The sequence below is a fragment of the Mesocricetus auratus genome, unplaced genomic scaffold (genome assembly GCF_017639785.1).
Source record: "Mesocricetus auratus isolate SY011 unplaced genomic scaffold, BCM_Maur_2.0 Super-Scaffold_100676, whole genome shotgun sequence".
Taxonomy (NCBI): Eukaryota; Metazoa; Chordata; class Mammalia; order Rodentia; family Cricetidae; genus Mesocricetus; species Mesocricetus auratus.
This window is the reverse complement of record NW_024429266.1, coordinates 86,668,459-86,680,030: the sequence shown is the minus strand read 5'-3', so window position 1 is coordinate 86,680,030 and position 11,572 is coordinate 86,668,459. Positions and strand designations below refer to the sequence as shown.

The 11,572-nt window shown below is 52.4% G+C and overlaps 1 long non-coding RNA gene across 1 annotated transcript; it reads left to right on the top strand.

Moving 5' to 3' along the window:
• Positions 1-7,045: 7,045 nt before the first annotated feature.
• LOC121137001 lies at positions 7,046-11,249 on the top strand. Its single transcript, XR_005874211.1, has 3 exons — positions 7,046-7,224; positions 10,582-10,846; positions 11,236-11,249. It is a non-coding gene; the product is annotated as an uncharacterized LOC121137001 (long non-coding RNA).
• The last annotated feature ends 323 nt before the right edge of the window (positions 11,250-11,572 follow it).

Below are 11,572 nucleotides of genomic sequence, written 5' to 3'. Positions count from 1 at the left end.
TGTGACCTCAGGGCCAGCTCTTCCTACCTCTGTCAAACCCTGTGTTCCTCCTCCCTGCCCCCCACCGCCCCAGCCTGGCGCCTCCCTTCCAGCCTTGAGCCCTAAACCAGCTACACCTAAGGCCCCCCTTACAGAGACCTGTGCTGTGTGGAGGCCACAGGCCTGGAGGCCCAGCTCTCGGCTCCGAACCCCTCGGGTGCCTCTGAATGCCCAGCTGGACGTCTGACCTTCCTTGCACAACTGTCGCTTGTTCCCCAGCTGTGCGTCTTAATAATAATGGCCACGCTCTGCCAAACCCAGTCCCTGGAGGTGTCCTCATAAGGGCATGTCACCTTAACACCAACCTTCTGCTAGTACAGGCCAGGTCCCCACACAGAGGGGTCAGGTGTGTAGCCTGTGGTCCCATGGCCATCCGGTGCCCGAGGCCCTGTGTCCTCACGCCTCCAGGCTCGTGAAGGCAGGAAGTCACACTCAGACCTGCCTTTCCTGACACTTACCCACCCGACTGGGTGGCTGGCTGGCCTCTATACACACAGAGACTGCTGCTGTCTCTGCAACCCAGCAGGTAGCTGGTGGCTTTGAACTACTGATCTAATAACTGATTGGATAGGATTAACTGGAGATCTTTTGTTCTCAACAAGAGTGGATGGGGTGATGTAGCTCAGTAGGTAGAGCACTTGGCCGCCATGCGCAAGGCCCTGGGTTTGACTGATCTCCTGCTCTGGGGGCGGGGAGGGACGGGGACACACCTGAATGGCCTGTTAACAGCTGGGAGGCGAAAAGGAGTTAGGAGACCACTGTGGTCCCCCTGGATACAGCAGCAGAAAGCGGGGGGGGGGGGTAGTGTTGGGGAGGGGCTTTGAGCCTGAAGCTATGAGGAAGCGCCCTTCGGGGATGCTGGAGTGGGGAGTCCTGGGGGCCCAGGATCACACTGCCTTCTCCTGTCTGTTCCCTGGGATAGCTGGGCCCACATGGTCACTCCCATTCCAGTCCTTTCGGGGGAGGGAACAGGCTATGGTCCATGAGCTAGAATGGCTGACCCCCCCTTAGCATGAGTCTTACGTTCAAAGATTAGATAAAATATAAACCCATACCTACTTGGGGGGCCGGGGCTGGAGAGGAGACTCAGTGGTTAAAACCTGACCCTTACTCCGGACAACTTGAGCTCAATTCCCAGCGCTCACACAGTGGCTGGAGGCTCAGTAACTCTAGTTCCAGAGGATCCGATGTCCTTGTCTGCCCTCCTATAGTGCTGCAGGCTCACGGTGCACAGGCAAAAAATGCAGATAAAACACCCACACAAATAAATGAATAAAACTTATATATACATACATACATACATGCACACACCACACACACACACACACACACACACACACACACACACACAAGCTGGCACTCAGTGTTATTCAGTGATGTCAGGGCCTTCTCGATCTCCATGGGGCTACCCTCCCACCAACCTCACGGTCCCTTCTCCCGTGCAGGTGGACCCCACAGAACTCCTCCGGGCCTCAGGCTCTGTGGGAGCAAAAGTCTGCAGAAATCTGTGCACTCCTCACCCTGCCCAGTGTCTGGGGGAGGGGTGCGCAGAGGCATTTAGAGAGGTGTGGGGGTACATGCCTCGTTCTGGCCCCGGTTCGCCTGCTGTCCCTTCTCCCCAACTTGGTCTAGCCCTCCCTGGACACTTCTGCACGCTCCTGTCTTCCCGGGACTGCCCATCCAACATTCCAGAATATAGCCTTGGAACCCAGCTGGCTCCTTCCAGCCCAGCTTTCCTGATTACAAGCCTCTGTGCCCCTGGGCAAGTGTCTCAGTCTCTCTAGCAGCCCCCCCTTCCTCAACTTTCATGCCCCCTCCCACCGTCACCATTCCCTGGAGACCCAGGTGCGCAGATTTTGTCTCATCCCGACGCCAGTAAGTTCCAGAAAGGTCTGTGCAGCCCGTTCATTAAACTGCTCTGTGTGAAATCTCATGGCTCACCCCGAGCTACAGATGTGGAACCAGAGTCCAGTGAAACAGAACCGTTGCCCAAGGCCACTGGGCCTCTGTGCCTGGGGCTGCCTGGCTTTAATTGTGCTCAGATTTCTGGGGTCTGAGGTGGGCCAACCAGATTCTGGCTGGGATGTGCCTGAGGGTGATTAGGAAAGAGGAAAGAGAAGGCTGAAAACTCCTCTCTCTGTCTCTCTCTGTCTCTCTCTGTCTCTCTGTCCCTCTCCCTCTCTCTCCCCCTCCCCTATCCCTCTCCCCCTCCCTCCTCCCCTCCCTCCTCTCCCTCCCCTCCCCTTCCCTCCTCCCTCCTCCCTCTCCCTCTCCCTCTCCCTCTGAGGTAGAAGTGAAAGAAAACAGGAAGAGGAGCATGTCCCAGCAGGGCCCTGATGCTCTCGCACACACTCTCTGGGGCTGCCCTGTGTGCTCTCCCGGGCCCTGTGTGCTCTCCCGGGCCCTGTGTGTGCTCCCCAGGCCCTGTGTGTGCTCCCCAGGCCCTGTGTGAGCTCCTTGGGCCGGCCACACCGATGTTAACCGGTCACCTTCAAAGCCAGGCTGAGAGGGCGGGAGGGGGGCTGTTTCCTTTTACTCAAAACCTTTCTCTTTTGTTCGACTGTTTGGCCGCGTGCGTATATTATTACTGTTTTTAAACGTCAACAGATGTTATCAGGCCCATTCTGCTGCTCTGTAGTCAGAAAGGAAGCGGGTACTGAGGGCTGGTAGGATGGGGTATGATTTTGTCAGATCTTGTTCTTGAAGACAGGGAGACTACCCGTGGGCAAGAGGTTGGAGGGCCCTGGAAGGGGCTTGAAGGAGTGAGCCAGCACTTTGGGGAACGGTCCCACCTAGCTTTCACTCCCTAGTCCTAACTTGAATGGTCTCTGAGGGTCCCAGGACAGGCTTTAGGTTCTGGGGCCATCCCCCTGTGAGCTGGGCCTCCAGGAGTTTTGTTCACACGTGTGTGTGTGTGTGTGTGTGTGTGTGTGTGTGTGTGTGTGTGTGTGTGTGTGTGTATTGGTGGTTTGCCTGCATGTAAGCCTGTGTGTGGGGGTCATATCTTGGAGTTGCAGATAGTTGTGAGCTGCCATGGGGGTGCTGGGAATTGAACTCAGGACCTCTGGAAGAATAGCCAGTGCTCCCAACCCCTGAGCCATCTCTTCAGCCCCCGTCCAAGGGTTTCGATTCCTTTACTATGGGCCGAGAGTCAGGCCCCATTCTTCTGCCTCAGATCTGCTCATGGTCCGTGCCCTGCCTGCTGCCTATGATTTCTGTGTCCCTGGCCCAGTCCTGCCTGAGGACAGTGGCCAGGTGCCAGGGCCAAGTCCTGTCTTCACAGGAGCCTGCCCACATCTCCATGGTAAGTCCTGTCTTCACAGGAGCCTGCCCACATCTCCATGGTGGATGTGAAGTCAGGGGTCCCTCTCCACCAGCAAACTGGGGAAAGCCTGGGAAGCTGAGCCCTCTTCTCCCCTCCCATCTTTTGGTGGTTTGTTTCGTTTTGTGGTTTGGAGACAGGATCACACTCTCTATCTAGCCCAGGATGGCCTCATGCACACTTGCAAGTTCAGGCTGGCTTCATAGTCATTTAGATCCTCCTGCCTCAACCTTCTTTCTGAGTGTGTGGAAGATTACAGACTTCAGTCGTCACACCCAACTTTCTCCTCAGTTCTGGTTGCCCGCACTCCCCCAGTTTGCAGTCTGGTGAAGCCAGCCGTCGTCTGGTGTCGATGGTTGTGGCTGACAACTGTGCCAAGCCATTGCTCTCATCTCCTGTGGACAGCCTGCCCACCCCCACTTCCAAATTCAGACTGCCAGTCCATAAGCTAGGAAAGTGACCATCAGACCGAGGGTGAGCTGAGGAAGGGTCAGGCCTGAGACACATAGCGCTTGGCTTCCAGAAGAAATGACTCAAGTAGCATCAAATGTAACTCTAGAGTTCTGTGAATCAAAAACTAACGCACCAGGGCTGGAGATGTAGCTCGGTAAGTAGTGTTTGGTAGATGGAACCCAAAGCGCCGGGTTCGGTCCCCAGCACCACATAAATGGTGTGGTGGTGCACATACCTGTGATTCCAGCAGGAGGATGAAAAGTTTAAGGTTATCCTTGGCTACCTAGTGTGTTATACAAGGGCAGCCTGGGCCACATGAGATCCTGGGTCAAAAAAGGTAAAACAGCAGGGCAGGGGTGAGGTATAGCTCAACAGGGCTGGGATATGTGTGGGGTGTACTTCATTATAAACTGCTTATCTCCAAGGCCCTGGGTTCCAACTCCAACACTAAAAAAGTTAAGAATAAGAAAGTGCTGATAAGATGGTTCAGCTCAGCAGTTAAGAGGGTGTACAGCCCTTGAAAAGGATGTGAGTTCAATTTCCAGGACCCATGTCGGGAGCCTGGTAACGCTTGTAACTCCAGCTCCAGGTAATCTGATGCCCCCTTCTGGCCTCCTCAGGCACATCCACTCACATGCATAGACCCACACTCAACACATACACTTCTCTCTGTCTGTCTGTCTGTCTATCTGTATGTCTATCATCTATCTTTGAGACAGGGTCTTTACTATGTAGCCCTGACTGGCCTTGATCTCAAAGACATCTGCACATCTCTGTCTTGTGTTAAAGACACGAACTACCATATTTAGTCACATATACATTTTCTTAAAGATTAAAAAAAAAAGATACCACGACAGCCATTCCACACCTATTAGAATCACCCAAATATGGAACACAACCCCATCAAATTCAGGCCAGTATATAAAGGAATTCTCATTGTTAGTAGAGATACAAGGGGGGACAGCTACTTTGGGAGGTAAATAATCAATTCCTTATACAAGGAAATATATATATATATATATATATGCTTTGGAAATATGTTCTTCTTTTTTTTTTTTTTTTGGTTTTTTTTTCAAGACAGGGTTTCTTTGTATTGATTTGGAGCCTGTCCTGGAACTCACTGTGTAGACCAGGCTGGCTTCAAACTCACAGAGATCCACCTGCCTTTGCCTCCGGAGTGCTAGGATTAAAGGCATGCACCACCAACGCCCGGCTTTGGAAATATGTTCTTACGGTGCTCTTCGGCATTTATCCGAATGAACGGAGAACATATCCAGTAGCAAACCTGATACATATGTTTAAACAGATATATATATATGTGTGTGTGTGTGTATGTATGTAACCTATTTGCCAAAACTTAGAAACACCAAGGTGTTCTTCAAGGCTTCACATTAACCATGGTTCAACCATACAAGGGACTATTATTACTCAGCCATCGAGCTATAAAAGGGCGTGAAGAAGCTCCATGCATAAGTTTTAGGTTTATTCATTATTTCATATGTATAAATGTTTTGCTTTCATGCATATAAGTGTACCACATGTGCTCCTGGTGCCTTCAAAGCTCAGAAGAGGGTGTTGGATCCCTTGGGGCTGGAGTTACAGATGCTTGGGGACTGCCATGTGTGTGCTGGGACTAGAACCTGGGTCCTCTGTAGGAGCAACAGTTGCCTTTAACTGCCGAGCCACCTATCCAGCTCCAGCTTGCTATGCAGTAACGAGAGGAAGAAGTCAGTTTGAGAAGGCTACTGTACTGACTGGAAAAGGACCATGGGGACCATCAAACATCAGACGTTGCCTGAGGGCAGGGGCAGGGACAAGCTCGTGAGGCCAGAGGGGTTTTAGGGCAGGACACTAGTCTGTATGGTGGCACTATAATGACCTCAGAATATACCACATTAGACACTGAGCCTTAATATCAATTATGGACTTTGGGTGACAGCATGCCAACGTGGCCTCATCGGCTGCAACCTGTGAACCCACTCCTCAGTGATGCTAGCCACTCTGGAAGCAGTGAGGAACGTAGCAGCTCTGTTCTTTTTGCTCAGTTTCTGCAGAACATAAAACTCCAGCATTAGCAACAATAATAACAATGCACCTGGAACCCCGAGACCTTTGAGGGGAGGCAAGGGGAGCATAAGTTCAAGTTCATCCTCAACTACACGTTGAGTTCGAGGCCAGCTTGTCCTAGAGAACCAGTCAATAACCACAGTTTAGGAGCAGGCGCCCTTCTGGACTTTCTCCCTTAGGGCTCTTTCTGGTCCCTGCCACCAGGGAGTTGGGTTTGGGGATAGCTGTTGGAGGAAGTTAAGGAAGTGAGAGAGACTCTGGTGGGCTCCCAGCACCAGGGCAGGAGAGCAGAGCGGGGGGCCTGTCTTTGTCCCTCCTGTCTCCCACAGTTTCCTGGAGGAGGCTCAGAGATCTCCAGCCGTTGGACCTCTTCTCCTCAGCTTCCTGTTTGGGGTCCAGAGAGACGGTTTGGCCGTTTCTGCAGCTGAACAGAGCCAGTTGGCCTGATGGTAGGGGGGCCGCTCAGGAGGGAGCGTGTTGGGGGGCTGCTAGCTTGGCAAGCATGGAAACAAACCCTGCAAGTGCTCAACTCCTCAGACCTGCAGCGTCAACTTGAGGCGTTGGTTTGGCACCTGGCTCCCTGAAAGATATATCTGAGCCAGGCAAGGGACATCACCTCTCTCTGGGGGCAGACTTTCCTAGTGGCCACTGGTCTAGTCCAGCCCCAGCTTCCCACCGCCCACACCATCCACCGTCCCTCACCTTTGACTGCGGCCTTGATGCCCTCTCCCTCCTACAGATTGCATCCCAGTTCCGGCCTCCAGAGGCAGAGGACAGCACTGCCTTACCCTGGGGAAGCCCTGAATTGACGTTGGAGGCAGAGTCTTGGTGCTAAGTACCTACACTTCAGGAAGCACATGGGGGGTCCTCAAGTGTCAGATAGAAATGTCGGATCGTCAGAATTTCAAGGGTGAATAGTTACTTGGGAAAAAGAGAGCGAAGGTATATCAATAGCCAAGGCCCACAGGGAAGCAAGCACCTGATGTGGACAGATACAGTTAAAGAATCAACTGGAAAGCCAGGCAGTGGTGACACACACCTTGATCCCAGGACTTGGGAGGCAGAGGCAGGCGGATCTCTGAGTTTGAGGCTATCCTGGTCTACAGAGCGAGTTCCAGGATAGTCAAGGCTACACAGAGAAACCCTGTCTCAAACCCCCACCCCCACACCTCCCCAAAAAAGAAGAAGCAACTGGGAGAAGCAGCCCCGTGGCCAGTTAGGACAGTGTGTCTGCTTAGACTCACTTGACTCTGGTCCCCAGCGAGTTTCCAGCAGCCCAAGACCTCCCTCTGTTTCCTGGGATCTAGGGGGTCCCCTTGCCAACCTGCAGTCAGCCTATAAGGGTGAGTCGGGGGGCTGAGGGAGGCTGAATTGTTGGACCTCTAGACCCAGGGGTGTGTGGGGTGAGGGCAGACAATTCACATGGCCCCTGGAGAACAGGACTCAACCTGGGGAGTCCAGACCCGGAGCCTGAAGGATGGGACAGGCAGGACGGAATCTGCAGCCAGGGCACATCCACTCGGAAACCCCTAGGTAGGGCGCCTTGCAAGATGGAAAGCTGCCTTCAGCTCGGTGGGTTGTGGAAGAGAGGCTCTTCACTTGGCCTTACACAGAGAGGTGCTCTGAGGGAGGCATTTTGCCAGTGAGAGCTGGGGCTGTTTCTCTAGCCCCGGGATAGCTCCATGCCCTCTTTCTGGCGAGGGTCCCAGACACGGTGAAAGTGAGACCCACAATGTGCTTGTCCTTGCCCCCACGGTAGCCCTGCTTGCCCTGTGATGCAGACCTCCCTGGCTACTCGCACTTGGTCTCCCTGCTCTGGGGCATTCTGGCAGCAGAAGCCCTGACTCCTGAGACCCGTGTCTCTTTCCCTGGCGGTTCTGTGCCTTTGTCCCAAGTGACGCAAACCCGGGCTTGTGATGTTCGGAAACTCTCTGCTTCTGCCATGGGCTGTCAGACTGGCCGCCCAGGGCCACATTTCCTTAAAGCACCCATGGAGACACCACAGGGGGATGTAACTGAGGAGTTCTGGGAGAGATGATGAGTACTAATGGAAGACACCTTTAATCCCAGCACTTGGGAAACAGAAGCAGCAGATGTCTGAGAGTTCAAGGTCAGCCTGGTCTACAGAGTGAGTTCCAGGACAGCCAGGGCTTTAAGCCCCTATCTCAAAATAGGAAGGAAGGAAGGAAGGAAGGAAGGAAGGAAGGAAGGAAGGAAGGAAGGAAGGAAGCTAGCAAGAAATGTGTAAAAACCCGCATGTAGAATGCTAAAACGTTCAACTAAGAGGCACGAATAAACAGAAGTGTCAGGCACTCGTTTTCAATTTTGGATGGGGTTGGAGTGTAGCTCAGTGGTAGATCACTTGCCTAGCATGCGTAAGGCTCTGGGTTCAAATCCTCAGCGTCCCAGTAAAGAAACATTTTAGAATGGTTTCAACAGGGCACTTAACCAGCCACTGGGCTTCTGTTAGCGTGGGGCCCTGTGAGCCTGCACAGGCAGCGTGTCCTTGCAGAGGGACAAGAGTCCCACAGTGGGGGCGGGGAAAGGAAAGATAGAACCCAGTCGGAAGGGGAAGTCTGCTTACTCAGGGGACGCTCGCTCGGATTTGAGCTTTAGGGTCACATGGACCCAAGAGGGCATCTGAAACCCACCTGTTCCTCATTTCCCAGAGAGAAGACTGAGGCCTAGAGAGGGGAGGGTGTTGCCCAGGTTACCCAGTGAGGGGTACACAGCCGGCCAGGTCAGAGCTCCGCCTGCCTAAATCTACAGTTCTATAGAGAGTAAGAGAGCTGATACTGTAACCCAGAGGGCAGCTGGCATAGGACCTCCCGCGTCTCCATTGGCCTCATGAGCTCTGGGCCTTTCTTCCCTGGCCCTGCCTTTACCCACATTTTTGCCTCCTGTGCTCAGCCTCCTAGAGTTGAAACTCACCATGCTCTGATCTTTGAAAACCCCATGCCTGCTACTTCTAGTGTGGTGCGCAGCAGCCTGTAACTAGGTAGGTTCTCAGAGCAGCGTCCTCGTCTCCAGAAGGCAGCCAAGGCCCAAGGTTCTTCCAGCCCAGGCTAACGGGTGCTGTTTCTTCCTCACCCCCCCCCACCTCTGATCCAGTGTCCAGTTCATTTCTGCTCCTGCAGCTCAGGCCCAGATCCGGTCATACAGCCAATGCCTTCGTGTCCTCTGGACCCACAACACCTGTTACTTCTCGCTCACTGCTTTGAGGGAAATGGGGAGCTTTCAACGAAGCCTGTGCAGATGTGCGCAAAACATCAGGCTGGACGTCTCTGATAAAAGCAACACTCCCATCGTTATTGCTCAGCCTGAGCCTCCTAACTTGTGACTTGGTCAAAGTGGATGGGGAGGAGGCAAACACACATTTCCTGAGCTCTGGGAAGCCTTGGGGTCACTGCCTGGGGTCAGGTGGGTAGGATGCTGGCGAGACGGAAGCCCCCGGATGTGCTATTTTACCGTAGTTACCGTGGCTGCACTTTAAGCTGCCAGTGGCCAGGCTCCTAAGGCCCAGGGGAGTTCTGAGTTCTGTTCCCTTAGATGATGGCTCTGTTGCTGCCTCTAATCTCTAATGTTCTAATAAAACTCAAGATTCAAAGACTAGTGGGCGGGGATGTCTAGGTGTATCTCTGAGTTCTAGGCCAGCCTGGCCTACAGAGCGAGTCCCAGGAGAGGCTCCAAAGCAACAGAGAAAAACCAAACCAAACCAAACAAAACTTCAAAGACTAGGGTGAAAACCAGCAAGCTCAGAGAGTTAGAGTAGCAACCGGCTACCTTTCTCTGTTAGCTCGAGGCCCCTGAGGCTGCTCCCTTCCACACTGCCCCAACTGAAAAACAAAGACCTCATGCTAAGCTCCTCTCTGCTTACTTCCAGTCAACCAGTGGCTAACCCAGCCTCCCTGAACCCAGGTTAATTTTATCTAGTTAACACAAATGCAACACATCTTTACCCAGTTAAACAAATGCAGCACAAACAAATGTAACACATCTTTGCCTGGTTAAGCAAATATCCCCCAACTGGGATGCCAGAGCAGAGAGGAGCAATTCAGAGCTGCACAGATGAGCTGGGTGGGGGTGGGGGGTGGGGGAGGGTAGCTCTGAGTCTGAGAGGGAAGACTGTGACCCCGAAGGGATGGCCCATTGGTGCCAACTAGAAACAACCCTCTCTTCAACTCCATCACTGCTTAGAGTGACTCAAGGGGTGAGGGGAGCCATTGAGGCACTCCCCACTGTTGGTTCCCTGCTGCCATGTTGTTACTGTAGGAAGGAGACCTAAGGTCCTTTGTTTTTCAAGACAGGGTTTCTCTGTGGAGCCCTGGTTGTCCTGGAACTTGCTGTAGACCAAGCTGGCCTCGAACTCACAGAGATCGTCCTGCCTCTGCCTCCCGAGTGCTGGGATTAAAAGCGTGTGCTGCCACTGCCTGGCTCAGAGGTCCTTTTAAAGATGTGTTATTATAGCCGGGCGGTGGTGGCGCACGCCTTTAATCCCAGCACTCGGGAGGCAGAGGCAGGCGGATCTTTGTGCGTTCGAGGCCAGGCTGGACCGATAGCCTCCAAAACAATACAGAGAAACCCTGTCTCGTAAAAACCAAAAAAAAAAAAAAAAAAAAAAGGTGTTATTATGATTGCTAATTGTGTGCACTGGGGGGGTGTGTGTGTGTGTGTGTGTGTGTGTGTGTGTGTCTCCACAGAGGCCAGAGGTGTTGTGCAACTTCATCCCCGCTGAGCTGCAGGCAGCTGTGAGCTGAGGCCAGCATTGGGAGCCAAACTCAGACCCTCTGAAACAGTACAGCCTCCTAACCTCTGCGTCCCAGTGGTCCTTACAGAAATCTCTGCGAGGCCCACAGATTGGGAAAAGATATTCACTAACCCCACATCTGACAGAGGGCTGATCTCCAAAATTTACAAAGAACTCAAGAAGCAAGTCTCCAAAACACCAAAGGATCCAATTAAAAGGTGGGCCACAGAAGTAAATAGAGGATTCTCAGTAGAGGAGTCTAAAGTTGTTGAGAGGCACTTAAAGTGCTCAACATCCTTAGCCATCAGGGAAATGCAAATCAAAACAACTCTGAGATACCATCTTACTCCTGTCAGCATGGCTAAAGTCTAAAACACCAATTTATGCTCGAGAGGATGTGGAGAGAGGGGAACACTCCTCCACTGCTGGTGGGAGTGCCAACTCGTACAGCTACTTTGGAAATCAGTATGGAGATACCCCAGGAAAATGGGAATCAATCTACCACAAGACCCAGCAATACCACTCTTAGGCATATACCCAAAAGATGCCCATTCATACAACAAGGATGTCTGTTCCACTATATTCATAGCAGCATTATTTGTAATAGGCAGAACCTGGAAGCAACCAAGATGCCCCTCAACTGAAGAGTGGATAGAGAAAATGTGGTACATTTACACAAGGGAATACTATTCAGCTGAAAAAACAATGGAATCTTGAAATTTGCAGGCAAATGGACAGCACTAGAAGAAACCATCCTGAGGTAACCCAGTCACAAAAAGATAATATGGTATGTACTCATTCATATATGGATTTTATGCATGGATCAGGGGAGTGCCAGCCTACAATCCCACTGCCAGAGAGTCTGGGAAACAGGGAGGACCCTAAGAGAGAGATGCATGGTACCCCAAAGAAAGGGAATGAGGCAAGATCCCCTGAGCTGATTG